Genomic DNA, 16,595 nt, shown 5'->3' with positions numbered 1-16,595 from the left:
GCAATGAATTCTCGGAAGCCCTACAAGTCTGCAAGTAATCGAGTCCGAAAATAAACCAATCGTGTGGTTTATCGCATTGCGGAACGAACGTTCGACGGATCAAGAAAGAAAGAAAAAAAAAAACGTTTCATGCCAGAATTGGCATAAATTAGCATCGATATGACGTAAAATGGCATAAAGACTTCAAGGTTGCGAAAACATATTGTTATTCAGGAGAAAAAGTTCGATTTTCAAATTAATTTAAGTAGAACATGCTGACTAGTATCGTCCTTAGTAGCTTCAGAATTGGAAATTGGAACTAGTTAAAAAAACAAGAGTATTTTTAAAGCGAAAACTTCACTGGAAATCTTTGTTTATAAAGAATCTGAATTGCTACCAGTGAATTTATTGTACATTTAATATATTTTTCGACTTTCTATTTTTGTTTTATAGAACTCGATTTTAAGAGATACGTAAGAGCAATGATTTCACCACTGATTTGCAACTCACATACTAAACAGTGCTAATTACCACGCAATTTGCTGTTTCCTTTTAATTAAAGCAGTAGGCTCAATTTAAACTCTCGAGCCTCGTATCAGTATTTAAAATATTCCCTTTTACTAACAAGTTTACTTGACGTACGTTCTTTGCGATGGTAAACAAATAATTTGCATTAAAAGGCCCTTACGTGTTTGTGTAGGTACATTGTTTTATCACGTTTGTTTGAGATCGCATTTAATGCGATTCGACTATTGAGGGATTTGGTAAGCGACCTACGCACATACCAGGGACGCAGGGATTAAAGTTGTTCGTTTTCTGCTTTGATTGGCTGTTTGTTTTTCTATCATCCAAAACCGGGGGACATGTGTTGGGTACGTAAATTTTTCGCACGATCATAATGTCTATTATTGTTGAAGACTGTGAGCGTTTATGGTCGTATTTTTTATAAATATACATTACGCTGTTTACGTTAGGTTCATGGTTCTTTACCCGGTTTTTTTCCCCGACCTATTTGCTGGTAGCCTAAGGAGCCATTTCAGCTACGCCCGGATAGGTAAGTGGGCTTACGGGCTCAACCTTATAGAATTTGCTAGCACTAGCCCCTACCAAGAACAGTGCTTCGCAGAATCTACCACCGGATCGGAACCGCGGCCCACTGGTAAGATCCGGCGATAAACTCAGTGGGGCCGGGAAATGAACGCCATATTGTCATTTCTGAACAATATTTATTTTCTTAGTCCTAAGTAATGCTAAGGGTTTGTATTTTTTAAATGAAATCTAAAATCGTAGCTGTTTTCATATTCGTATTGGTTTCTATTTGGCGAACACAGATTTTTGTGCTTTTTTTCTTGTACAAAGGGAATTTTATAGATCTGTGCTGTATCGAGATTGTATCGTATATTTGGAGGTGCACGGAAAAAAACGCGTTTACAAATAATATATTGTGTTCGCGACCTGCCCTGCTATCGGTTAATTAGACCGTAGTTACGCAAACCGCAATATTGTGGATGTCTGTCATGCACGTGATAAGATTAGATTGTAAGGTGTAGTGGAATGTATTTATAGAAGGTTTTGTAATACCTGCATCTGTTGGACATTGGATCGTATGATTTCGGTTTGATTTTCGCGTATTGTTCATACAAAAAAGCACCACACTCTAAGGCATAAATTGGTTTATATATTTTAACTAGCGAAAAAAACTAACTTATTGTAAGTGTGTAAGGATGTGATAAATGAGTGAAAGAGGCATGTAGCGCTGTGATCTGTGAGGCAATATAAAAATAACAAAACCTCATTCAACGACATAATGCCTCATTATAACAATTTATTTTTGTGAAAAAATAAAAAAATAATGTTAGGGGTGGACAACCCTAATCACTTAGGGGTATGAAAAATAGATTGTAGGCGATTTTCAGACCTATTGAACATGCATATATTTCATAAAAATCGGTCAAACCGTTTTAGAGGAGTATGGTAACTAACATTGTGACACTAGAATTTCATATATAAGATAACGTTTTTTATTATTATCGTAGTAGGCTGATGAGCATACGGCTAATCTGGTGGAAAGTAGTCACTGTCGGTCATGTTCGTCACAAACGCCTGGAGCACTCAGCCAAGCCGCTGCTAAAATACTTCTAGTTTGGCTACGGTACCCTATACCTTAATGAGGCACGTATTCAAGAGTTAGAAAAGTGTTTTGCGAGAAGCAACGAGTGAGCAATTATTATCCGCAACTCCCTTGGTTTAAACGTAAACGGAAACAGGTATAAAATAACCTACAGAACTTACGATACGGTCATGTCGTACAACATTTACCATAAATTTTATAAATAACTAGCTGTAGCCGTCCGCTTTGCTAGGCATTTAAAATTAACATTATTATTTCTCACCCCCAGAAAGATTCTCATCATTAACGCCCCCGCAACTGGTGTAGGGAGTCCAACACTCATATAAATATTACCCTATCCATTAAGTACATGTATTTTCTACAGGGATACCAAGTTTCAAGTCAATCGGATGCATGGTTCAGTAGTTATAACGGAACATCCGTAAAAACCACTGCAGATATATATATTAGTATAGATTATATTACACCAAATGAAAAATAGTGCGTAATATATAGGCTGAGTACAAGAAGTTGTAATGAAGTTTTATCGTAGCTCTACAATAATCTTATCTCTTCGGTTATAAGGCGGAGTTCTAACTGTTTATCCTTCATTCATAGTTGCAAACTTTCTTTCGAAATTAGATTTGTACTGGCATGCAGGAAACTGGATAGTACAATTTCTGAACTGGATTTTATTTAGTTTAAATCAGATCGTCTAGTCTAATAGAAGAAAACGTGTTTCCGAGCATGTCTTCATTGGGAATTCTGCGATCTGGTGTGAAATATATCAAATTAAATAGACGGATCGGATGGACTCAGGCAAAATACGAGTTACGGTTTCCTTCATTGTAAGAGATGATTGGGGTTGGTAGACACCAAAACAGAGATGCTAGAGCAGGTGTTCTGCCAAATCGTAACGCGATAAAATTAGACTTGCATACCTTAAAGAGAATTGCATCCCAGCTCACAATACCTTCCACCAAGGGTAAAAATCCATTTCCTGAAATGGAATAACTTCGTCAGTGGTCGCAAATTCACTAAAATCGGACGATGGCTGTAAATGAACACGAAAGCTAAAAAATATGCTCTGTTTCTTGTTGCAATGCTATAATAGTCTTTATTGTATATGGAGGTTTTTTTGTTAATGTTTGCGACCAAAATGTTGAAGCAAAAAATTTAGGCATCATTGGCAAAGGCATCATTGGCTTACGTCGCTTGGACGGTTTTACGTGGTCTAAAAGCATAATTCTCTAATTCGTGTTGTTATTTTGCTTTTCCTCAGCCTCACCCAGACTATAGGTCAGAATATAGGTAAAGCTTATTGAAGTAACTTGTTGTTACGAGTTCACAACCGCTCCTATCGGCTTTGACCTTTGCCGCCACGATTAACTCAAGTGATTCATGTATTCGCTACAATTGTCAATTAGAGCATCATAGGTCAGTGTTTCCGTTTAGCAATCACAAAACACGTGTGTTAGTATCCATTATTTTCAATATTTGTGGACGATGGATTCATTATACATATCGACGCTTGAAAGGCAAACGTGACTAAGCGACAAAGCATGAACTTTACCGTAGTCTAATTTAAAGTTGAAATACCTGAAAACAAAATTTATTTTAACGAATGTAGCTGTTGTAGAATCTAGCTAGTAGCTGTAGGATTGAAATTATTTTAATAGACCTAGAAATGTATATTTTTTGCGCATCGAATATGGTTATTGCCTATAATTAATGTACAAAGCAGTTATTGTCGCTTAGTCATGTTTGCCTTTCAAGCGTCGATATATACAAATGTATTTTCCAAGTTTTACACAGACGATTTGTTGAGTCTTCCGAGTAAGTAATCTAATAGATAGTTTGGAATTGCTACTTACTTATCTTAACTACATAATTTACAATTTCAATTTATGAATGAATTTTGTCCGATCGAAATGCATTTTTTTTAATAATTGGAGCATTACTGGTGATCCGGAGGCCTTGCCAGTTTCTCCAGGACAAGTGGGCGAGCAAAGGCCCAGCCCATGTGTAGTGCATCTGCATGTGTGGGTGCGCGTTCGTGTGGTTGGTAAATGATTGTTCAAATCTTAAATAAGTGGTTATCAAACAGCACAAGGAATTTGATACTGCATTTCACCGTCTCGGATCCAGAAGACCGAGTGAGAAAACGTAGTGCTGAAAGTCATGAGTGAATTAAAAGTTTCCCAAGACGATGTTGATGATAGAGCTAAGGGGAGAACTGGAATATTGCTCAGTTTTACATCATGTTTAGTCAGCTTTTTTTTCCCCTTTGCCCAAAATAATCCATGTGAAGTAAAAACAATGATAAGAAACATCGAACGTGTTTTATTTGTGGTGTATGTGTTAACGGAGAATTCGTGATTTGGAATTTGTATCGTATGTCCTGTCGTTTGGTTTAAGAAGATTGGCTTTTGTTTTTCCTTTAACTTGTCCTAACTATTTAGTCTATAGTAGGACCGTTTATTTTTCATTTCGTTAAGAAATACCCGAGATCATATATGTCTAGTGCAGTGATTCTCAACCTTTTTTTTGTTGCGGCACATATTTAACGATTCAAAATTTGGCGGCACACAAAAAAAAAAAGAAAAATTATTTACTTACAACACACTGCATAAATAGTTTATCAAAAAATTTTAATATACGAAATAAACTAAAGTATACTATAATTTTTTTTCTGTGGATTTCAATATATATTCATGTTTAAAATATTTTATTTTCAAATGATATAATTTAATAATATTAACATTATTATATATTCGCAAAATTTGGCGGCACACTTTTGAAATTTGGCGGCACACAAAAGTGTCGCGGAACAGTGGTTGAGAATCACTGGTCTAGTGGATACACAGATATTGACATAATCAAGTTCAACCTTCGCAACCATTTATCGTTTGACGTACAAAGGAAATCAGAACAGTTCAGAAAAGTTTTTAGAACTTATTGAAGTTTATCTACCATGAAGTAATTATGCCTTCCGGTTTCAAGGATACGACGGAAAATTCTAACAAGAAAATACAATGCCCGTCAAAAGCGATCATTTCCAGGAAATCGTTTGATAGATAAGAATCATTGCAGAATGTAGTATAATTTGAAATAATATATTTAAAGGAATGAGATGAATTAGTAAGCATCTGAGTTTATCATGTGTCGGGTGAAAAAAACGCTATTCTGTTAATACAATAAATATATTCAAAAAAGGAATTTCACCTCGTAACCCCGAACGCAACAACACAATTCTACAAGTTATAAAAACAATTTAGTATCTATAAACTGTTTTTTTTTTAATGCGCTTAATTAAAGCAATGTTCAAAAGTATACTGCATTACCGGTAACATTCATTTTATATTCGAAGCAAGATTCACCGTTGACAGTAACGGCCAGAACGATATAATCGCTCATTGATTAAATATCTGAGGCAACTATATACATCGCATATGAGTGCATACAAAATTATCTATTAATAACAAATAGGATAAATATATTATGTATAATGCGCTCTATTAATTATTCAGCAGAATGTACTTAAGGAGCGAATTTCACCAAAATCTGATTATTTGGATTATTTACTAGTGTTTTTTACTGTAAATAAAAAATTTTGTTCGGCTGTTGTAGCATTGACTTATTTCACTGGTGCTAGGACCTCTTGTGAGTCCGCGCGGGTAGGTACCACCACCCTGCCTATTTCTGCCGTGAAGCACTAATGCGTTTCGGATTGAAGGGTGGAACCATACTTGAGACCTTAGAGCTTATAACTCAAGGTGGGTGGCGCATTTACGTCGTAGATGTCTATGGGCTCCAGTAACCACTTAACACCAGGTGGGCTGTGAGCTCGTCCACCCATCTAAGTAATAAAAAAAACATTAGAACAAATTTTTAATACACATTACAAATTACAATTTTCCTATAATATCAATTAAAAGGAAATCTGTTAACTTTGCCGCAGAGGGAGGAATTACGCAATTAGATTTCGCTTCGGAATGAAGGCATATCCAAAGTTTGTCCCGTTTCAAATCAGACGGAAGACGGACAAAGATTTCCTTCTACAGATTTACTATAATTGAGAAGAGTGAAGTTTTGTTTGAAATTCCGAATCTTATCTCATAATGGTCTACCTATACCAAGACGTTTGCACTTTCTGCATTAATTGTTTTAACTTCTGCTTTTGAGATTTTCGTATAAAGTATTCTGTAGAATATTTCTATTTCTATATATTTTGGCTTAATTTCGTAATAAGCTAACGCTAGCGTGATTGACCAAATACATGATCAATTTGTAACTTTGATACAAAAATATGTTTCAATTATTGTTGATTGCTTTGTTTATATTTCTTGACAACATTCGGCCATTAATTTGAATTTACGGAATTCATTAAAATCAAATGCACATTTGAAGTTGCATGTATTCTATTAAATTAACATTGACAAATAATCGTCGTTTCTGTTTTCATTCAACTAATTAGGTTATCAAACTTGAATTGTTTATTTCATTAATCCCTGTTGTCACTGTTGGTATGTTATGTTTTTAATTGGCCTTTTAATTATGTTGGAGTACCAATACGACTTGTTACAGCATTTGTTCCTTCAGTACCATCGTTACTTGAAAAGGATAGCCGTTTTTACACGCCTTATATTAAGCTTCACTTGTTTGTATGTTTGTAACTGACTCCTTTAAACGCGATTTTGACCCACTTTAAACGGTCAGATTTCATTTAAACTTTGTAGATTTATCGAGGACCGATGACAATACTACTAATTTGATAAGATTATTCCATTATTCAATTTGCAAAAAAAATTAACTAAAAATGAAAAATAAATAATAGTTTAAAAAACTAAAAATCATGCTTTAAGTATATAAAATTCAACTAAAAATAGAAAATAAATTTTAATAAATTTAAATTGAAGATAGTGTAAAAAAATATATAATTTATTGTAAAAAAAGCGTGGGGTGCATGTGGTTATTAGTTATAAATATTTTTCTGACAGATATGAGTAGAAGAATTATTATTTCAATAATATCTTAAAAAAGCACCCCTATTTTTTAGTTAATTTTATATAAAGCGTGTTTTTCAGTTTTTTTAACTTTTTTTTTTTAAGATTAACTAAAATATTTCTTATGAAACCGTTATAAATTCTAACTCCATTTCAAACATAAAAGTATTTCGAAGGCCACGTTCACCACAAATTTTCATCCAATATTCCGGAACAAGATTTTGTCTCGTGAATTTTTATTCCGTTCGTGCGTCTGCTATCTTTTTGAGGATGGGAATGCAGCGTGCATTTTAAACTTGGCTCTTACGACGAAAATAAAATCATGAACTGTCTGGCCAGAGTAGTAGTACTACGGTATAAATTCGTACAAACTGGAATCGATACTACGGACGTAGTCTAGATATTAATATCTCGAACTGGGTATGTGTTTTTTTTTAAATAGCATTTCGTTTCTTCTAACTCTAGTTATTTTTAATAGCATTAACTCCAAAAGTGATAAAGTATATTTCGGAATAGTGATTATAAATTATGGATTTGTAACATAATTACTATTTGGAATCCCCTCCTGGCTGAGCCTTTGCTCGCCCACCTGTCCTGGTGAAACTGGAAAGGCCTTCGGGCCAACAGTAATCCTTCAATCATAAAAAAAAAACTATTTGGAATTTATGTCTCTAGTTGTCTCAAATCTTTAAAGTCGTCGTGGCCTAAAGGATAAGACGTCCGGTGCATTCGAATTCAGCGATGCACCGGTGTTCAAATCCCGCAGGTGGGTACCAATTTCTCTAATGAAATACGTACTTAACAAATGTTCACGATTGACTACCACGGTGAAAGAATAACATCGTGTAGTAAAAATCAAACCCGCAAAATTATAATTTGCGTAATTACTGGTGGTAGGACCTCTTGTGAGTCCGCACGGGTAGGTACCACCACCCTGCCTATTTCTGCCGTGAAGCAGTAATGCGTTTCGGTTTGAAGGGTGGGGTAGCCGTTGTAACTATACTGAGGCTTTAGAACTTATATCTCAAGATAGGTGGCGGCATTTACGTTGTAGATGTCTATGGGCTCCGGTAACTGCCTAACACCAGGCTGGCTATGAGTTAGTCCACCCGAGTAAGCAATAAAAAAAAAAAGGGGGTTTACGTTGTGATATCTACATCCCCGATAACCAGCCATCACGTAGTACCTTAGGCCGCGAGTTCATTCGTATGTCTATGCGTTAAAAAATGATTAAACGATAAACCTCCGCATAAATAAATGTCCTTGGGAAATTATAGTAAAGACTCTCCGAATTATAGTGAATTTTTTTGATCGTTTTACCACTTACGAGTTTGCTGATTATGCAGGGTTGGATTCGATGAATTTTCGCACTTTCGAACCTACACGCACTAAGATAAAGCATGTATTGTATTAATTTTTGGTCTTTGCCCAAATCAGGCACGAAATCTTCCAACCTTAAAATATATTATGTACGTGTATTTGTTAAAGCCACAAACACTACTTTATGTTATTAGGACACTGGCTGTTCCCATTTGATAGAGACTTGCTGTTTGAATTGTCGGGTATACCGAATTTTTTGGGGAAGATTGGAGCTTTTGGGGCTACACTTTAGTACCTACAGACATACGGAAGCGTTTAGGGTCTCTGCATAATTCTGGATGAACTTTGAAATGGCAACGACCTGGCTTTTTATCGTCGCATCAATCACTAAGGGAATCAAATTCGTACCTTTTCTTTGTTATTAAATTTTGTGGCGAAAAGCGGCTCCTTCTTCTTTTAACAATACATGCTCTTGCTCGGGTCCTTAGGTGACCGTAATAATTTGCCATTTGATATTTTGATTTGGTAATTATTATTGTTTACTGTCTACGTCGTATATTGGTATAAAAATTAAAAAAGTTTTATGCCGAGAGGTTTAAGTGTGATTCGATGACGTCATAGGACGAAGAATGCGACTGACCGCAGATTGTTCGCTTGATGGCACGTATTTGGCTTTTTAATTTTATTGTGTTTCCGTTTTGTGTTGTTAACTTTTGAACAACGCATGTGGTGTCTGTGCATTTAAAATACTTGTAACTTTTAAAGACACCATTTATATTGTGGTTAATAATTGAACTAATTCATATGAATAATTTTACTCGTGGTAGGACCAATTGTGAGTCCGCACGGGTAGGTACCACCACCCTGCCTATTTCTGCCTTGAAGCAGTATTGCGTTTCGGTTTGAAGGGTGGGGCAGCTGTTGTAATTAAACTGAGACCTTAGAACTCATATCTGAAGGTGGGTGGAGTCATTTACGTTGTAAATGTGTATGGGCTCCGGTAACCACTTAACATCAGGTGGGCCGTGAGCTCGTCCACCCATCTAAGCAATAAAAAAAAAAATTGATGATTTATAGTATTCATTGCTTAGTAGTTTCTCATCGCGGAGTATATAAAGTCACGGTAGGTAACACACGGTCTAGTCTGAAAACGTCAGATTATATCTATATCTATACTAATATATAAATCTACAGTGGTTTTTACGGATGTTCCGTTATAACTACTGAACCATTCATCCGATTGACTTGAAACTTGGTATCCATGTAGAAAATACATGTACTTAATGGATAGGCTAATATTTATATGAGTGTTGAACTCCCTACACCAGTTGCGGGGGCGTTAATGATGAGAATCTTAGTGGGGGTGAGAAATAATAATGTAAATTTTAAATGCCCAGCGAAGCGGACGGGTACAGCTAGTAAGGAAATAAAACGCACAAATGTTTTACACACAGTGTTTTACAACAGAAGTTTAATTGTCTATGTTGAACGACGGTAGCTAGGTTTGTCTCAGGTGAACCGTATTCTCGTCTTGCTACGCGAGCATAAAAAAAAAGTTTAACTCTTACCTTATCCGACTTGTAAACTGCGAGATTCCCCTTGAGTGACGTCACGGTTTATTCGTCGAAAAAAAAGAATAATCCAAACTTTTTGCATGGAATTCGAATTGGTTATTCCAGCGGATGCTTGGAGCTTATGGATTTATTAAAAAAAAGAAAACCGGTTTCGATTCTTAGAATTTTTGTTAATTGAGTTGAAAGAGTATTAGGCTTTTTATGGACCGAGAGGGCTGGTGGTCGTGGCGCCGACGACCGCCGGTCCGGCGTCCTGAGGGGGAGGGTGATGGGAGAGATGTGCTCCGCATTAAACGCTTCACTCTCCCTCCTTTTCCTATTCATGAGTTCTGTCTCATACGAGGGTCGGACGTGGGTTGTTGAGCGACAGGAGGTTTTAGTCGGTTCGATTCCGACATACCCCGCCCGCCAACCCCAGTGGACGGTAGGAGACCGACGCTTTCCTCCTGACAAAAAAAAAGGCTTTTTATGTCTTACATAAACATAACATGCCTAAAATGGACGCATGTTAACATTAGTAGTAGCACACAATGTCGCCGTTTTATAGCGGTGTGTTACGTCTATTAAACACTAATCTGAATTACAATAGAGCGTAGTAGGCAATTAATTCAACAACCGTGAATGTCTAATTTCCAGTTAGTATTTGCGGTACCTTGCAGTAATTATAAAAGTATTATAGTTTGTGTACCCACAGATTATAACACGAACGATAAATATAGGTACATATCTGGGTTCATAATCCTTAAAATATGGTCTAAAATTATATTTGGCTAAAAAAAAAGTATGTTTAATCTTTTTCAGTGAAAATTTTTCGTCAAATTTTTCTTGTTATTATACGAACAAAATTATGGTCTAAGCTCTTCTCGAACTATACAAGATTAATATCAAGCGGTGATCGGATAACAATTAATATATTAATCGCTTCCAAAAGTAGTCTTCATTCAAATTCAACATGCATTTCATCTATACTAATATTATAAAGAGGAAAGATTTGTTTGTTTGTTTGTTTCGAATAGGCTCCGAAACTACTGGACCGATTTGAAAAAATCTTTTTCCATTAGAAGCCGACATTGTCCCTGATGAACATAGGCTACTTTTTAAAAAAAAAAAAAAAAAATATTTTTTTGGTTTCATGTGTGTTTTAATGTTTCCGAAGCGAAGCGAGGGCGGGTCGCTAGTATGTTAATAACTTTATAAAAAATATTAGAAGTATTTATTTCAGTCTTCTTTGTTTTTAGAAATGGTAGCTCATATATAATCAGGCAGCGCAGGACCGGTCTTTGTGGCGAGGCTTGGGGGAGGGCTATGTCCAGCAGTGAACGTCTGTGAGCTGATAAGAAGATATAATTTCAGTTGTAATCATCTTTCCATAAACCTTTTCAAAAGAAATCATAGATCTTTAAACGAGCAATTCTGAATCTGAATCTGAATCTCTTCTGAATCTCGAAAACGGCTCCAACGATTTTCATAAAATTTAGTATACAGGGGTTTTCGGGGGCGATAAATCGATCTAGCTACGATTTATTTTCAGAAAATGTTGTTTTATTCGTGTTTTCAATAATCAACTTTATCGATAATTTTGATTTTTTCTTTAAATAACCAGTTCATATTTTTTTTTGTGAGTAAGATCGAAAAATACTATTCATATTTCATCATTTTATGAACACGTTATTGGTATTCAAATATAATTTCTGAAAACACCAGGTCATTTAGTTACTGATAATTGAGGTTTCCAATAGAACTTATCAATATTACGTTCGTAAAGGTAATTCTAAATTACCACTGCACGATTGAGGACTTCGTCTCTTATAGATAGATTCTCGTAAAATATTTTAAGGATTCGTTGTACGTAACGTTGGAAGCACCGGGTAAGCAAGAGTCTGAAACGACGCTAGTACGTTACTTTAGATAAATATTAAATTAGCATGGGAAAAGTTTGTGCGTTCGTCGGCGCGGATATGCCGATGTATGCAGATTAGACGGTTCCGGTTCAGCTGTGAATATAATTAAATTATTGATTTATTCTTGTACGAAGTTTTGATCGCTCCTCTTTGCGTTTGTTCGGTGTTCAGATGTACCTCGTGTCTTGGCTGGTTACCCTGAAAACAGTCTTTTAAGGTTTAGAGGTTGCTATTTGATGACAGAAATGGGCCAAACATGTCACATGTCCTTCTTCAAACGAGGCTTGTGGAGAGTATTAAGCGGTAGGCAGCGGCTTGGCTCTGCTCTTGGCATTGCTGAAGTCCATTGGCGACGGTAACCACTCACCATCAGGTGGGCCGTGTGCTCGTCTGCCCACAAAGGCAATAAAAAAGACGTCGGTTGTAGTAAAGGTGCAATTATACATTCATTAAAATTCCACGATTCCAATTTCTGTATCGTGAAATGATGGTTTTTTTCAGCGGCAATGTACGGGCTATTTCATGTGTACTTGGTGCTATACTCTTAATGTAGTCCACAAAAATGGCAATGTGATGGTAAAACTCACGTTGCGCCAACTGGTTAGAAATTAACGTGAGAGAATTTGCTAACACTAGTCCTGCGAAGCACTAGGTACTCTTGCTAGGGCTAGTGTTAGAAAATTCTCTAAGGTTGAGCCCGTGAGCTCATCTACCCGTCCGCGCGTAGCTGGTATAGCCTCTTAGCCTACCAGGGAATCGGTAGGAGAAAAAAAATTCAGTCGAAGTCTCAGTTGCAATGTGAGCGGATAGGAACCAATGACTTTAACGGCAGATACATTTAAATATGATATGTGGAAAGGTTTAAGCATAGTGAAGTCGTCATAGCGTAAAGGATAAGGCGCCCGGTGTATTCGTATGAAGCGATGCGACTATGCCACTGCTCAAATCTCGCAAAACGGTACCAGTTATTCTAATCAACTATACGTAGTTAGGTACTCCTTACTCATGTTCTTGAACAACTAATGAGTAAAATTTTATAATTTACTTTTTTTTTCTTGCAAGATGGGTGGACGACCTTACAGCCCACCTGGTGTTAAGTGGTTACCGGAGCCCATAGATATCTACAACGTAAATGCCGCCACCCACCTTGAGATATGAGTTCTAAGGTCTCAGTATGGTTACAACGGCTGCCCCACCCTTCAAACCGAAACGCATTACTGCTTCAAGGCAGAAATACGCAGGGTGGTAGTACTTATCCGTGCGGACTCACAAAACTTCCTACCACCAGTCATTACGATATAATTACGTAATAGATATCAAGTTTCGAGGTGGCATTGGCTATGGTGGCAGTGGTTAAGGGCTTCAGTTACCACTTAATAGCGGGTTTCCGTGAGCTCGTGCTTATCCAATGTTACAAAAAAGTACCTTCCAACGTTATAACTACAATTGAACTTTTCAGTAAAAGACATTGGTCAAACGCTAATGAAAGCTCATCTAAATCGTTTCAAAAGTTTTCGTTGGTTAATTTTAATGGTTTCATCAATGAGTTTAAGATTGACCTTTAGATTGGAAATAGGCGTTAGCTTTCCACTTTTCACAAAAAAAAAAAAAATTAAAGTCAGTATGGTTGGTAAGCTAGATTGTCAATGTTGTTTTTTTCGTTGTCGGCTTAATAATGTTTCGGTCCTCGTTTTCCAAGTTGTATAAACGTTGAAGCTTATGTGTGACGCGCGCTTCCTACTTATTATTTTGGCAGTTAACCCGTCTGCCCTGCCCGGGGCCAATAAAAGCAGAACGTTAACGGCCCAAAAATGCGGAGGTGCCTTTTATTTTATGCGTTTCCGTGTTTATATTGCAGGGTTTGCATTAGTCGTTATCGATTGATTAAACTTTGGGAGTTGTTCGGTAGCTGCGACGGAGATGTTTTCTTTCAAGATTGTGACGTCATGCGTCATTGGTATTCGGGGCCTTGTATTTGGTGTTCTAGGAATAGGTAGTTCAAGTTGAGTCTCACAATAATGCAAATTAGTTTTTCCTCAAAGTATTACCGAATAATTTTACTGCGCGAAGGTCAGTAGTTTTAAGTATTTTTCGGTTCTTTGACAGTGACGATTTTATAATTATTATTATGTTTAGTTATTTCGGTTTTAATTTTAAAATAGGGCGCGCTGACGTAAATCAGTAAAATATGTAAGAACAAATTACCTATTCTATTAAATGCCAATTGTTTGCTTATTGTCTGTGAGCGTCAATTTCTCAAATGATTCTCACATAAAATATTACTTATTGTCGTCGAGGCAAAAACTCACATTCACTCAGCCTACTTTCGAGCGAAGTTTCATATTACATAAGCGTCCAACTTGTTGTGTTCATCAAAAAGTACTTTAGAAACACGAATCTTATCGTATACAATTCATAAATACACGACAAGTACATAGTCCGTACAATCTAATGAAATTGGGAGTGGCTGTGAATTTAAAATGAGTTATTCGCGCGCATCCGAAACAAAATCTTCCTTTTTTTTATTATATCTCAGATTTTTTGTACGAAATTGAACCTATGATGTGACGAGGCTCGGCAGGTAGACTTCCGAATAGCTTAGACTGCTTTTTGTTCCAGAACTATTTAAGGTTCCTGCGTGAAATTGAGAAATCTTTATAAATTAGAATCGATGGTTCTAAAATTAATTATATTTTTATTTTTTTATTGCTTAGATGGGTGGAGTTCATAGCCCACCTGGTGTTAAGTGGTTACTGGAGCCCATAGACATCTACAACGTAAATGCGCCACCCACCTTGAGATATAAGTTCTAAGGTCTCAAGTATAGTTACAACGGCTGCCCCACCCTTCAAACCGAAACGCATTACTGCTTCACGGCAGAAATAAGCAGGGCGGTGGTACCTACCCGCGCGGACTCACAAGAGGTCGTACCACCAGTAACCTTCGAGCTCTATCCATAAAATTCGCAAAAAACTGCCAATATAACTTAGGTAACAGTACGGTTTATTTGAACTAATCGAGGTCTTAGTAGGCTTAGCATTATCGATAATGAGAACAATATTGATTCGTTTATTTTAAGCCTTCAACCTATCTATGAATGTGAATGACATTTGAATTGTTAAGTAATGTATCGTGTTTGCCGACATAATAATCTATCTATATATATAAAAATGAATTGCTGTTCGTTAGTCTCGCTAAAACTCGAGAACGGCTGGACCGATTTGGCTAACTTTGGTCTTGAATCATTTGTGGAAGTCCAGGGAAGGTTTAAAAGGTAGATAAAGATGAAAATGCTCGGAATTAAATAAAAATAACAATTTTGTTTTCCCTTTGATGTGTCTCCCGTCGGACGGATTCCTTTTGTTTGTTTTATGTTTATTTTATACAAAAGTTTAAGTCTTTTATTTATCGATTGAGGCACTACGAAGTCTGCCGGGTCAGCTAGTACTGTATATAATTTGTGTTAGTTTCATGTATTTTATGCATTTTATATATATTTTGTACTTTCTGTACTTGCCTTAATAACAAGCACTTTTTATTTCCGTAAATCTAAGAATCAGCTCATGGCTCATATTGTGTTGTGTGATTGCGGAATCCCATAGACATAACAACATTATTGTCGTCATCCATCTTGAGACGTGATGCGGGAGTTTAAAATTGTATTTCATAAAGTCTGTCTAGCCCCTTCAAAACGGAGCGAATGATTGTTTATTGGCAGGAATACATAGGATTGATAGAACAGTTTTTTTATTGCATGTAAATCCGTTGCTAAACTGTCGGTGGGCATGTGTTAGGAAGTTATTAAGGAAATAAGATTTGAACTCCAACTATCTCGCATCATTCGATACGAGTACCACTATTCTACGGAAGTTTCATTTCTAATATCGATACTAGAACTCTCATTAACCGTCGGCCATATAACAGTTTACGGGTCATTCGATCTTAAGTTGTTGCCATCGGAAATAACAAGCTTCAATGTCTACTAAAGCTCTCCTTATCTAAGTTTGAAAGAGCCCATTCAATATGAGAACTAAAAAAAAACTCGAGTTCGACTTGCGATAAACAGAGCAAAGTTATTATCTTGATCGGGAAATATCCTCTGAGAATATCTCGAACGCTTAGCCTTTTTGCCGCGTTTGAAAAGCCATTGTTTCCTCATATTTTGCTTCGAGCGCCCTCAGTTCGAAAGGTACTCGAAACTGCTTATTTAGCCCTCCAGCATATACCCTTTTGGGGTTAAAGAGCTGATCAAGTTTCCAGGTTTTTGCCGTAGACGTTTGCTTGTTATTTGTTTATTTTCTATCGAACTAGTCGAAGGGTTCTAAACGAAAATCGGTCGAGCAAATAACATGTACAGTTAGATAATTTTCTGAGAAATAACTTTGTTTAGTTTTTCGTTCGAAGCATCTGTATGTATTCGAACTTATACACACATAATTGTTTATATAAATTTGTCGTAAGCAAATAAGCCTGGTTTATTTATCTATGTGTTGTATATAATAGATTGTGTTGTAAAAAACTGTAGTACTTTGTGATCATTACCAAAGTCGCCTAAATGAGAAGGAAAGTTGTGGTTTTCGATTCTCCTTTTTTTCCCCTACCTAATCTGAGAGCCTTGAGAGGCTATTTCAGCGTAACCTTAACTAGTAGGTGGGCTCACGGGGCTCAAACCTGACGACGTTGCTAACACGAACCCTAGCAAGAG

General features: G+C 36.5%; 1 protein-coding gene across 4 annotated transcripts in view; it reads left to right on the top strand.

Moving 5' to 3' along the window:
• Positions 1-16,595, top strand: part of p120ctn (adherens junction protein p120) — a 55,917-nt gene that overhangs the window by 12,497 nt on the left and 26,825 nt on the right. The window lies entirely within an intron of this gene.

Source organism: Bombyx mandarina, chromosome A1 (genome assembly GCF_030267445.1).
Source record: "Bombyx mandarina strain Sakado chromosome A1, ASM3026744v2".
NCBI lineage: Eukaryota > Metazoa > Arthropoda > Insecta > Lepidoptera > Bombycidae > Bombyx > Bombyx mandarina.
The sequence above is the reverse complement of the archived record's forward strand: the minus strand, read 5'-3'. Positions and strand labels throughout refer to the sequence as shown.